We start from the raw sequence: 14,298 nt of genomic DNA on the forward strand, positions 1-14,298 counted from the left end.
TCCAATCATGCTCTTACCAAGTCCCGGACCATCCAGCCAATCCATTGGCTACAGCCCATGAATCAATGAACAATCACACATCTGACCATTTCTCCTTCCAAACAAAACATATGATCATGTGTAATGCCTGAAGTTCTACCCACTATGAAGATCTCCCTTCTCTGGTGTCCTTCAGGGTTGTCCCAGAAAGGGGTTGTAATGCTGCAGTTGTCAGTTGTCTACTTCTGGGTTGTTCCTGTGTAACACAGAGAACCATCAGTAAACCAGGCCCTATCTTCTCTTCCTCAGTCAACCAGTCAAAGGGTACGAGGCTATAGGTGCATCCTTGGCAGTAGACAGCATGGCAATGGGAGTAGAAACCACAGGCATTTAGGCAGCTTCTTCATATAACTTACTTGTGCCTTTGGGACCTGCTTAGGCCCAATCATGTGCATACTACTTCCATTGATAATGCATTGATGCTGTGCACTTTCTGCTTTATGACTTGGTGGGTCAGATCACACCCAGCTCCTGATGGGCAGCTCAGGTAGCATGGTAACCTGGTGGCCCATTGTCGAATGTTCAGTTTCCACTAGGGCCAAATAACAGTTCTAGAACTGACTCTCAGAAAGAGAATAGTTGTCTGCAGAAGATGGTAGAGCCTTGCTCCAAAATCCCAAAGATCTCTTCTGTGATTCACCTATTGGGGCCTGCCAAAGGCTCCTAACAGCACGTTTATACACATGTATGCAGACACACTCCTATGTATGTGCATGCAAAGGTCAGTGAAGAGTGTCTCCCTCAATCACTCTCCACCTTATTTTATTTATTTATTTTTTTATTTATTTAATGCTAAATGCAGTTTATTGAAGGAGGGAGGAGATCTTAAATAGAGGCTTACAGCACAATGGGAGAACCCAGGAGGGCAGAAGTTCACTACTGATGTTTTACAATCTTGCATCTAAGCTGTTAACGCCCATTATGCAGGATACACAGGCAAGGATCTTCCCTTAAGCATTCAGGAGGGTGGAACCTGGCAGGGAATTAGCCTAGGGAGGATATCAAGGTCAAGGTCAGCAAGCAAGGCAACAGTTACCCAAAACAGGGGCCAGGGCCCTACAGGTCCCCCTTTTACTAAAAAATGAGTTTCTGACTTAGGTTGCATGGGACATCAGCAGGTCACCTTACCCGTCATGGAGACGCCTGCCCAGGCCACACAGGCGCTCTGTCTTAGGTTGGGCTCCATCTTATTTTTTGAGATAGGGTCTCAGCAAAACTTTCTTTGAGCTGAACTAGCTTACCAACAAGCCTATGGGATTCCCCTGTCTGCACTTCTCGGCTCTGGGTACTCACTGTGATGTGTGGCTTTTATGTATGTGGGTTCTGGACATGTGAACTGAGGTCCTAATGCTTATACAGCAAGTACATCACCCACTGAGCCATCACCCCAATGGAGGGAAAGTGGTGGGGACTGAACTTATCTGAGGCCCCCAAGAGCATAGGGCACAGATGTTAATAGAAAGTTCTGGAATTTAGACATGAGATTGGGGCTACAGATGTACAAACCACCACCTGTGGCCAGGGGCTGAAGGCCTGAGTGTGGATGAGGGGTGATGAAAGTTAGAGAGGAACCCCATCACAGTAGTCTCTACTCTCAGGGACAGACAACTGTCCTACAAGAGCTGAGTCCACAGTCCCAGGTGGCAGGAAATTGCCTCCTGTAGTGACTTTCCTAGGTTCTGTGAGACACAGCATGATTTGGTTTCTTCAAATCTTCAACTGGTGAAATCGGGTTGTTTTAATTACTGGTTGCCTGTTACTCCAGGCAGCTTCTCGAGCAGCCATGCAGAACAACTATGCTAAATATTCAAATATGCAGAAGACACATTGCTAACATTAAAGATTCAGTTGAAAGCTTAAAAAAAAAAAAAGACAGTAAGGTTCAGTTCAAGCTTGAATAGGATTAGAAAGTCAAGGGTAGATGTACAAAGGCCCTGAAGGTGACACATGGAAATGTCGGGGATAGAGGGCTTGGAGTGTGGGTTGAAGGTTTGAAGGGCCGAGTGTGCTTACCCAGCATGTGTGAAATCCCAACGCACTGCCTGAGCCACATACAGTGGCTCATGCCTGCAATCCCAGCACTCAGAAGGTTGAGACAGGGGTGTGAGAAAATCAAGGTCATCCTTGACCGCATAGTGAATAATGAGCTAGCCTGAGCTACATAATACCCAAATTTTAGAAAAAAAGAAGGAAAAAAATGGTGACTGTGAGCTGACCTGTGGTTTCCATTTCTTCTTTCTGCACCCCAGATTCCTACACCATAAAATACTAATAGAGCTGAAGGGTTTTTTTTTTCCCTTCCCCGAAGCCTTGAGTAGAACCTTACAGTGCTTCCAACTCTGGGAAGGAAAGCCTGATGGTTACTGTTACTGTGAGGGACATGGTAACAATAAAAAATGGTTTTGTCAGGCTATCCTAGTTCAATGCCCTCAAGCATTTTCACATCCTGGATCCCTTCCTTTGGACCCCACATTCCCTAAGTGGCTCTCTCCCATTTGCCTTCCTTGCAGGTCTGTCCTTAGTGGAAGAATGTGAGAGCCCAGACAAGTATTCCAGACACACACAGTCCCAGTGCTCTTAGAAATCAATAGATTGGCATGCTGGTTTCATGAATCAGCTCTCATAGCTTAATTAATTAAAGATAAAGCTACAGATGGATCTGCACTCAGTGTGCTGACAGACTCAATTCCTAAACTCAGAGACCCAGACCCTGAGCAGAGGCAGTGTGACTCCGTGAGGTCTCTCAGAGGAGCCAAATACTCACTGTGTGATGCCTTTGGCAATAAGGCTCCTCTAAGTTTTCTATCTGAGAGTGTTATAATAATAGAGGTGGAATGATGTGGACAGGAAAATCCCTGATCCTGACTAGAGAGAAGGAAAAGCCATAAATCCGGGGAAGCAGCTCTCCACTGGCTAGATTGCCACCTCTTTGTTTAGTCTGTGCTGAGGATAGTATTTGGTCCTGGTCCACTTTCAATTATCTCTGATCCTGGAAATGCCATTTGTGTCCCAGGCTGATTAAGCACGTGTTCATAGCTGTCTGTCTTGCCCACTTCACAGTGAATGTAATAGTCCCTACTCTGCCGTTGACTTCCCAATCACTCTTTTTGTTAGCAGATAATGACTGGACACCTGCCACGTGAGAGCCACCAAGACAGGCACAGTGGTACCTGGGGACACAAAAATAAAGGGCTTGTGCCTTTCAATGGGGAAAACAAAATTTAAATCAATTGCACGAGTGTATTTTGCCACTTCGACAAAATGTCACCGATTGGGAAGTGTCAGCAATAGTTCTGGAGGCCAGCAAGTCTAGAGTCAAGAGGCGAGCTGGTTCGTTCAAAGTGAGGACCTCTTCCTGCGTCTTTTCTGACTTTACCTTCACAGGAGCCTTTCTTTATGCTTTCCCAGAGAGAATGAGAGCGACAGAGATAGAGAGGGCTCTTGTTCTCCCTTCATAGAAGGCCACTAATCCTGCAGGACTGAGGTCCTACCCACACAACGCCCCATCTAACCTGAATTACTGAAGTGTAGAACTTATCACCCAGTATGGTCACATTGGGGGTGGCAGTTCAACACCAGAACTGGAATGAGAGGGTGCACAGGCTGCAGGGGCGGCAGGTAATTCATTAACACCCTACAAGGTGCTCCGAGCTGCAAAGGAGACAAAGGACACTCTTTCGGGTTGGCTTCTGTGCGATTTCCTCCACGTTTTCTGCCCACTGTAGTTACTTGTGGGGTCCATTTTCAAAGTTCGGGCGTGGCGCAGAACAGTCTCCCACCAACTTGCTTAATTTGTTCTTCTGAACTTTCTATTCTTCCCCATGAACCTAATTCTCAGACACACCTGGGAAGCATAGCTCCCCGTTGGGATAAAAAAATTGATCCCAGCGGCTCCTGCAGTGTGAGCATCCGGTGGAGAAGCCCGTGAACTTCTCATTTGAGAACCCACGGGCCTCCGCTGTGTCCCAGCTGGCCCCTGAAAAGAGTTACCAGGGCAACCATGGTCACTGGAGCCTGCGCACCTGCCACTCTTGCTGCCGCCGGAAGCCAGCAAGGTACTGCTCTTTTGGTGACAACTCAGTTTGTTTGGTTGGTGTTTTGTTTTGTTTTTGATTGCCTTCCTTGTTTGGGGAACTCAGAATAAATCCACTCGAGTCCTGGACTGGAAAAAGTGCAGCTTCATTCTACTCAATGGGAGTTGTTTATCCATTCAGAAGACGTTTCCGTTGTGGGTGTTAGGGGCCTCTGTCCTCTCTCCTAGCTTCTCTGCAATAGTAATCCAAGGGATTGTGGACTGAATTGTGTCTCCCCTCCCCCAGAAAATATTCAGACTGAAGTTTATGTAGGAAGCATGTAATTTGCTTTTTTTTTTTTTTTTTTTTTTTTTTAATCTTACAGCGGGCTACAGTTAAGACATTGCCTGGCATCTCAGAAGAGACTTCAGGGCCATTTTCATTCAAACCACCATAGCAGTCCATCCTCCTTACTTTATCTCCAAGGCCAACATTCTTGTCTAAGCCATCACTGACTCTCTTTTGGAGCACTCCAATAGCGTCCTTATTGGGGTTCCTACCTCATCTAGAGTCAGTCTAAGTAGAGCAACTGGAACAGTCCTCTCAAGATATGAATAGAGGGCTGAGGAAAGGCTCGCCGATTAAGTGTTTGCCACGCAAGAATGAAGACCTACATTTGGACCCCCAGAACCTACTTGAATGCCAGGTGGGTGTGACAGCCCAGCTGCAATTCCAGCCTTGGAAGGCAGAGACAAGGGATCCTGGAGTAAGCTGGCTAATGAGACAAGCCATATCAGTGAGCTCTGGGTTTGATTGGAAGACCCTGCCTCAGTAAGTAAGGTGGACGAGCAAAGAGGACGATTCCAGACATTACCCTTGGGCCTTCACATTCGAATACGCCCACATGTGTTTCCTACTCGCACACATTTTTCCACACTCATGCAAAAAACAAACACCATGCACAATGAAAATACAAACAGTAAGATACAAATATAAACCTTTAATCTCTCAATGCGCCTCTCCCCAACACACACACACTTCACACAAAATAAAATCCAGGCTCCTGTAACTGCCTGATACAGTTTCCAACCACTTCTAACATCATCTCGGATGTTCCTCTTTGTTTGCCGTACCCCAGCCTCGCTGCCTTCTCCTTCCTTAGACTTGTCACTCATTGTCTACCCTCAGAGACCTTGTTTAGCAACCTCTTCCTGAAATGGTGTCCCACCATCCTCTTTTCAGGTCATAGGCAAAAGCAGCTTTAGAATATGTCCTCATATTCCTGGGATTTATCTTATCAAAAGGCATCGACTAGCTCCTCTCCCCTTGATGATAGCCTGTCTTGAGTAACTTCACAAATAAAATGCTGGGTGATTTCTAAGACTAAAAGGTGCTATGTGGTTTCTATCTGGCTCTCTCTTGGAAGACCCATGCCTACAACTCAGCCTCCATGCTGTGACACAGACACAAAGCTGCCTGCAGGTGTCTCAGCTGACACTCTCTACCTGAGACCCTGTCAACCGGCCACCACCAATGTCAGAGCCAGCCGACAGTCAGCTGGGCAGCTGGGTAGAGGCGTGCGGATTGAAGAGACAATGAAGAAGACAGAAAAGAGTCCAGAGGTCTGCCGGTCAATGTCGGGCAGCGCCGACATTTATTTCACAGCCAGCTTATGTACAGTCTTGAAGGACAGAGGTAGAACAATGCACAGTGCAGGCATTCAACCAATATCTATCCTGTCCTTCCTTTTGTCAAGGAGCAGGGAGTTTCATTTTCTAGCTCAATGTACCTCTAGCTGGATCAGCAGCCTGCATCTAGCTAGATAGTATGTTCCTTTCCATGTGCGAATCAGGACTTTCTCACAGCCCTGGAGCAAACAAGCTTGAACTCTATTGACTCAGAATAGACTTCAGATTCAAACTGGGAAACTGAGTCAGTTGTGGGCTCCCACACACCAGCTACTAAACGTACAAGGGGAAAGCCCTCAGATGTTCCCCGTTGCCCCTTCAGTTGACTCTGGAGTGACCAGAGACACTTTGTCTCCATTCTCCCTGCCTGAGTTGAAAATCCATGGAGGAAATAACCACCACGGTCAAATGAAGTCGTTAAGTTTGGGGGCGGTTTGCTACATCGCAATAAATACCTGGAACACAGCCAATGAGTCCCCACCTCAGAACTGCCCCCCACCCCGACACCATCCTATCTAATTACCCCCTGGCTTCAGCTACAACCTACTGTCTCTGTTAACCTCAGCACTCAGCCTGCTGCCTGGCAAACAGGAAGCACTCGATGAATATTTGTAGACTGGCTGCACAAATGAATGAATCCTCTTGTCACATTAGCATCATTAATAGGCTGGGGGTTTGTTTAATGATGCAGCAGTAGCAGGCACCAGTTCAAGCCAGATACGGAAGCGCCTGCCTGTAATCTAACACCTGGGAGGGAGAGGCAGGAGGGTCAGGAATCCAACAGCACCCCTGGTTACATGGCAAGTGTGATGCCAGCCAGGTGACATGAGACCCCGTCTCAAAGAAACAGAACAGAGGGGGCTAGAGAGATGGTTTGGCGCTTTAGAACACATGCTGCTCTTGCAAAGCACCCCACTTCAGTTCCTAGCACCCATGTCCAGTGGCTTACAACCCCCTGTAACTCCAGCCCCTGAGGATCCTCTTCTGGCCTCCTCAGAAACATACACACAGATACGCACATACATGTAAAATGAAAATAATGATAATACTATAAAAAAAAAAAAGAAACAAAACAGAGAGGAGAGAGAGAGAGAGGGAGGGAGAGAGAGAAGGTGGAGAGAGAGAGAGAGAGTACCAATTTTGAGAAAAAGAAGGGTAATGAGTAATTATGAAACAAGCTTCCTGGTTATTGATACCCAGGGATGTTGGGAAGACTCAGTGAGCTCTGGTTAGAGGCCAGATGACCAGAAGACGCTGGGGCCTGGGTTGGTATCCTCTAAGGATGCTAGTCCCAGGCCCACACAGCAGTCAGCCTGTCTTATTTGTTGGGAAGTAAGCAAGGACTCTTCCTGCTGTTGGTCATGCCTGCCAGAACATGTCTTTCCGAGGTGAGCAGATTTTCAGTGTGGGAAGCTGAAGACTGCAAGGGATTGGCCCAGAGAAGTTTCAGAGAATTGTTCCTTCTACACTTGGGCCCAGTTGCTAATGACAGACTTGTCAGGCAGCTGAGTTTCTAGCTGGTTCCTGGGGCCCCTTTTCACTGATGCGTGGTTTCCTTGGTGACCGGATAACTGCTGTACACACAGCAGCTTTTTTGGAGACACTTGACTGGTTCTGATGCTAACTAGCCCTGACAGCTGTGATTGGAATAAAAAGACAAAGGGTCTCTACTGACTTTCTCAAATTAAACATTCCTTCCATGCTCCTATACACTGTTTCAGACTGGGGAACTGTCCTGGGCGAGGATTTCCTTTACCTTGGAAACTGATGTGCTGGAGATTCCAGCAACATTTCTGAGACTGGGCTCCTTGAAACATCCCATGAGGGAAGCTGCACCCTGGCATGATTCTCAGGTCATGCCTTCAGGAGCATGTATCGGTCTTAGGTCTACTGGTTCATCAGGAGTAGCTAGGAAAACAAGAATGACCTAGCTTTCTTCAAGAAAAAGGATTTAATCTAGGCTATTGGTTGAGCAGGCACTGGAAAGGCAAAGGGGGAAATCAAGATAAACAAAGGCCTGGGTAGATGCTCATCTGGTAAAGCACTTTCCTTACAAGCATGAGAATCTAAGTTAGAAGCCCAGAACCCACAGGAAAAGGGGGGGCAGCACCCACAGAGGGCCTCTCCCACAACAGAGACTCCATCTGCCACACCACATGTTCTGGACGGCCATAACAGAGCAGGCACTCCAATCTTCCAGAAAGACTACAGACTGCAGGCAAGGCTGTGGGGGAAGCCAAGAGCTGAGGACAGCAGAGGTGACAGGTTCACGGAGGTGACAGGTTCACGGAGGTGACACAAAGGTCAGAAGGTCATCAGGCAGCCTTGGACACTGTGAGAAGACCATGTATGATCAGATACAAAGACTTCCTGGGTGTGTGACCTGTACCATCACACAGGCTCTCAGCACCAGGAAATCGTGTGTGTGTGTGTGTGTGTGTGTGTGTGTGTGTGTGTGTGTGTGTGTGTTATGTGTGTTCACGTGCACACATGTGCAAACACATGACTATGTGACTATGGATGCCAGAGATCAACCTCAGGTGTTCCCTGGTTACTTGCTGCCTTGGTTTTTGTTTGTTTGTTTGTTTTTTGTTGTTGTTTTTGTTTGTTTTATAATCTTTCTTTACATTTATTTCTTGTGTGCACATGTGCTCAGAGGTCAGAGGACAACTTGCAGGAGTCTGTTCTCTCCTTCGACCATGGGGGTTCTGGGAATAGAACTCAGGTTGTCAGGCTTGGTGGCAACACCTGCTGAACCATTCCCATGGCCTCACTTTGCTTTTTGAAACAGAGTCTCTCGCTGGCTTAGGGAACACCATTGGCTAGAAAGGCTAGCCTGGGAGAGCGCAAGATTTACCTGTCTCCACCTCCAGGGTGCTGGGATGACAAGCGTGTGTCACTGCAACAGGATGGGAATTCTGGAACTTTTTTTAAAAAATTCTTTTAGGGCTGGAGAGATGAGTCAGCAGTTAAGAGCACTTGCTGTTCTTCCAAGGACTTGGGTTCAATTCCCAGTGACCACATGGCAGATCACATCTCTAACTCTAGTTCCAGGCCCTCTTCTGGCCTCTGTGTGTACTACATGCACGTGGTTGGTACACAAATGTACATTCACACATACAAGCAAATCACTCATACACAAAAAATTTAAAAAAATCTTTTTAAAAGGTGTGTGTGTGTGTGTGTGTGTGTGTGTGTGTGTGTGTGTGTAGTTCCTGACAGAATTCAGAAGGTGTCAGGTCCCTGGAGTTGGAGTTACAGGTGGTTATAACCCAGGGTGGGTGCTGGAAAGTGAACTTAGGTCTTGTGCAAGAGACCTAAGTGCCCTTAACCACAGAGCCATCTCTCCAGCTCAAAAATTTTTAATGTTTCAATCAAGGTCCTTGAGCGTTAGTTTCACGCTGGTCTCTGTCCTGGCACCACCTGTCCACCATGAGTTCCTGAAGGTTTCCTGGACGTGCCAAGAGAGGGCAGAGCCAGTTGACCAAGAGATTGAGGGCTAGTAAGGAAGGGCATGTGTATTTTCCCACAGTTGTCCGCTGAGATTTAGCTACCTCTTAAAGGGGCCTACCTCTTAAAGGGGCCTACCTCTTAAAGGGGCCTGCGGGTGGCAGCACCGCCCCCCCTCCCCAATCCCTCTCCTGACAACATGTTTATCCAACACCCACAGACATGCCTGCACATACACACCCCGCACACACAAGCACACACAGAAATCAATGGATTTTTGAAATAGTGTGACCTTGTTCACAAGCACAAACACACACAGAAATCAGTGGATTTTTGTAATAGTGTGACCTTGTTCACAAGCATAGGGAACACTATTAGGGAATCTAGAGTAGAGACTTGAGACCTTGTAGTGCTGGGTACTTGATACCCACTTTATTTATTTTGAGACAGAGTCCCTCTATGTATCCCTGGCTGGCCTAGAACTCACTATTTAGACCAGGTGGAACTCAAACTCACAGAGACTCCCCTGTCTTTGCCTCCCAAGTGCTGGAATTAAAGGCTCACCACTCCCGACTATTTTTTCCTCCTCCTCCTCCTTCTTCTTCTTCTTCTTTTTTTTTTTTTTTTTTTTTTTGAAACAATGTCTTATGGAGTCGGGCTGTCCTTGAACTCAGTATATAGCCAGATAAGGTTACTTTGAATTCCCAATTCTCCTGCCTCCACTTTCCAAAGGCTGGAGTTGCAGACATGTACTCCACACCCTGCAGCATCCACTATTATTTTATTCCTCTAAGTGGGTCAAGGAGATAAGAAATTATCAGTTTTACCGAGAGACAGTACAGCCTAAGTCACGTACTTGCCACCTTCAGAGCAGGCAGGCATCAAGTTCCCACCAGATTCTAGATAGGTTAAAGCCAAATCAGCCAGGGGCTACGACAGTGCCCTCCTGCAGGACAGAGGGGGCCAACCAGCAGTTAGGCAAGCCCGACCAGAGGCAAGCCGCTGTTGATCAGAAGTGACCTGATGCAGAAGAGGCTAGAGTTGAGGGCAAGAATACAAAGCCAGACGGTGGTGGTACACTCCTTTAATCCCAGCACTCAGGACGACCTTAGGAACACATCCTCCGGTCATACAGCCTGGCCCTCTTCCAGCCCGATTTCTATTTCCTGTCTGCCACAAAATGAACGGAGCAGTCTCAGCGGCGGGTTCCTGTAACCATGGAGCCGCCTGCTGCCTATGCCTACCCCTCCATGATGAATCCTGCCCTAGTTAGCTTTAACTGTCAACTTGATGCAGCCTAGAGTCACTTGAGAAGGGGTCTGAATCGAGTGATCAAAAGGCCTAGAACAAATTGGCCTGTGGGCATGTCTGTGGGGTCATCTCAATGGTTAGTTGATATGGGGGGGGGCAGCCCACTGTGGACAGCACCATTCCCTGAGAGGTGGTGCTGGGCTGTACTAAAAAGCTAGCTGAGCCAGAGCCCATGAGTAAGCTGGCAAGCAGTTCCTGCCCTGACCCTCCTCCCTGAAGATGCTTCTCATCGGGGATTTGACCACACACAGCAAGAGCAACAAAAAAGTAACTAATGCCCTAGCTTACCTGGTATTTCCACCAGTGTGTTTGAAAGCTGCCTCGATTTGTGACTTTCTTTGCTCTGTGGCTATAAAAACTTAATGAAGCCTTTTCCACTTGGGAGGACATTATTTGGGAAAACCCGAATCCATGTTCTTAAGCCATGGTCATTCCTACTTGGCTCAAGAATAAACCATCGCTTATTCCCTGTGAGGTGAGAGCTGTATCTTTGCTCAACAAGCCTGTGGTAGGGTGGTGGTGGTAGGAGTCACTTTAGATCCACCATAGCGGGTTTGGGCTTCTGGAGTAGTTTGTGGCATTCCCGGGGGAGGTTGAGGGGAGGAGAGTTATGTGGGATGAGATCAGGGGAGAAAGCTCAGCATTCGCTGTGAGGTGGCTCAGTGCTTGCACGCAAGAAGCCCTGGGTTCAATCCACATAAACCAGACGTGGTTATACCTGTCTATAATCCTGGGACTCAAGAGGTAGCAGAAGGAGGATCAGGAGTTCAAGGTTAACCTCAGCTATACTGTAAGTTTAAGGCCAGAGTGGTCTACATGAGATACTATGTGGGGAAAAAATAGCTCAATCTGAGGATGCCTATGCTGTAAGAAAGAAGCCTCTGGGCTTCCTGCTCATGCTAAGCAGGGCAAGGCGCTGGCCCCAATGGTCTGAGGCCTGGGTTCAACTGTTTGGACTGGCCACTGCCCAAATATGGGTGCCTGCCAGGACAGTCAGGGGGCTGGAGAACTCTTTTTTGGCTTCAAAAGGTGGTTTTGATCTCTGACCTCATTCACCTGGAGAGACGGTACCAGGGGAGATATACCATCCCAGACTGTGGTGAGTGGTTGCTCCTTGTCTTCTGGCAAGCCTTTCTCATCCAGTTTACAGCCAGGAGTCAGCCCTGAACCATAGGCAAGAACACCTATTCCTGAGGACACGAGAAATGAGTCACATCAGAAAACAGCAGAGCTCAGAAGCCCCTGCCACTGGCAGGATGCCAGGCCCAGCCAGCAAAGCCCCTGAGCATCCCAGGAGAGGGCTGAGGTGCACAGGCACATCTTTCCTCCCAGCCTGACCTCTTCCCATGCAGGGCTCAGACAAGCAGTCAGTGACTGCTTCACAGTGAGCCTAAAGGACAGCATCTTTCCCTCCAGAGAGACAACTTACACTCGGGGACGGCTGGCCATCTTTTTAGACCTTGAGCTCCCTCTAGAGGTAGATTGGAACTTTGTCTGTGTGTGTTCACATGTGGACACATCGTGTTCGCGGCCAGAGACTGATATCAAGTATCCTCAATTGAGCTCCACCTGGTTTGTTTGTAGACAAAGTCTTCCATTGACCTGAAGCTCACTGGTTGATATGGACCCTCCTATCTCCACATCTCCAGTGCTAGGAATACAGGTTCGAATTACCTGGCTTTTTGTATGGGTGACCCGAACTCTGGTCCTCAAGCTTGTGCGACAGACACTTTACCCACTTTACCTAAGCTCAGCCATCTTCCTAGCCAGTAGATTTGGGGCTTTCTAGGGTCATCTATGGGGAAGTGTGAGAGATACAGGGAAGAGGCAGCAAGAAAGAGGCTGCGGTGGAAAATGGCGTTCCTTCATAGCAGCTGAACTCTTTAGCTGGGATACAACCTCCCTGAGCTCGTCCACCTTCCTGAAGCAACCGAGGAGAGGGAGTGACAGGAACAGGGAGGAGGGACTTGAGAAAGAAAAAGGGGGGATCCAAGGAGAGGAGAGTCCAGGGGCCCTGTGAAAGACCAGCCTGGAGTCCACTGGGTGATCTGCCTGCTCTCGAGACGCCAAGCTTCCCAACGGGGTGTTTCTGCTCTTCGCTTTTGGCCCCGTTAAATGCCTGCTTTCACCTTTCTGAGCCTTTGAGGGTTTTGTCACTGGGAGTTCAATTCTTTGTTTGACTTTGGGAACCACCCCGAGACCTGAACAGCAGGCACACAGCATGAGCAGTCCCGTTACATAACGTGACAGGAGAGCCCAACAGGTGGGGGTGGACTGGACACACCCACCAACACACTGCTTCCTGCCTCTCCCTCTAAAAAAAACGTTCTCAACCTGGGTGCCGAGACCCCACTGGGGTTCAACCACCCTTTCACAGGAGTCACCTAAGACCATGGGAAAACACAGATATTTACATTACGATTCATAATAGTAAAAAAAAAAAAAAAAAAAAAAAAAAAAAAAAAAAAAAAAAAGTTTTGAAGTAGCAACGAAAATAATTTTGTGGTTGGGAGACGGGGGTCACCACAACGTGAGGAACTGTATTAAAGGGTGGCAGCATAAAGCTTGAGAACCGCTGCTCTAAAAGGGCAAGTCAGCTCTCTTACAACTTGTATCTCTCCTCTCCTGCCTTGTCCGTGTCCCGACGTCCCCACCCCACTTCCATTCCTAGTTTCAGTTTTTCTTCCCTCCACTTCCCTCTTTTCCATCCCTCTTCCCTTCAAACATTGTCTAACCTTAGGAAACACGCATGGCTTTAAACCAGTCTATTTGTTTTAGGAATCTAAATGAAAAAACGATCTCGTAGTATACAAAACTAGGGCGGCCTCCTGCCTTCCAGTGACTCAGCAACAGGGGTTGCCAGGGACCAGGGACAATGATGCAGTGCCCACCAGACGCCACTGGAGGGAGCCTCTGAGACAGAGCTACTGAGGGTCACAGCGATGACACTGTGACGCCACTTGCCGCCTGCAGAGGCGCCATCTCTCCACATCTCTGGGCCAAGGGTTGCAGATGGGGTGGGTACTAACTCCTGATAAGATCCGAGAGGATGGGGCACTCAGGCTGGCAGGGCTTGGAAAGTGGTGGGGCCCCAATAGGCTCTGGACTGGAGCCCATATCTCAATTGCCTCCGGCCCATGTCATTCCCTGGGGGTTCCTGCTCCATCAGGAATAATGTGTGGGTAAGGGCTCAAAACTAGATTTAACCGGATCTCTTCACTGCCGCATTCCTTGCATCCGATTGCGCAGCAACCATATACTCACCTCCTGTGTAATATATACAAACTGAATAAAACATGCGCACTTTCTCAATATTTTCACTCTATGGCCCGTGAGCAAATGCCCTCCAGGCAGCATTGGGGCTTAGAAACGTGTAGACCACTGCCAAGAAAGGAGACAGCTGGTGCTGCCGGAAGTAGATTGCAGAGCTGGTCTCCTAGAACGACTCTGCAGCCTCAGGGTACAGCCATTTCGAGCACCACTCAGCAGTGGGGAAATACCTATTCAGAAGCCCCAAGTGCCCGCCGCCTTCCCAGTCCCCAGGGTTAGCAGGAAGTTGCAAATAGTTCTGGCATTCCCTAGTACTTATTAAGATGGAAAACATTTGATAAAACACAGTAGAGGTTTATCCCTCAGAGGACCCAAGGTCCAGGAGCCGCTGGGGAATCAAAATTTCTATTTATTTCAATGCGCTGATTGTGTTTCTTGCCCAATTGCCCTGGATAAGGGCGCTCAGCCTGGAAGACTGAGCTTGGAGTGAGAACTGTGGTTATTGCTGACCCGGGAGAGGCCAAGTC

Source organism: Peromyscus leucopus, chromosome 3 (assembly GCF_004664715.2).
Source record: "Peromyscus leucopus breed LL Stock chromosome 3, UCI_PerLeu_2.1, whole genome shotgun sequence".
NCBI lineage: Eukaryota > Metazoa > Chordata > Mammalia > Rodentia > Cricetidae > Peromyscus > Peromyscus leucopus.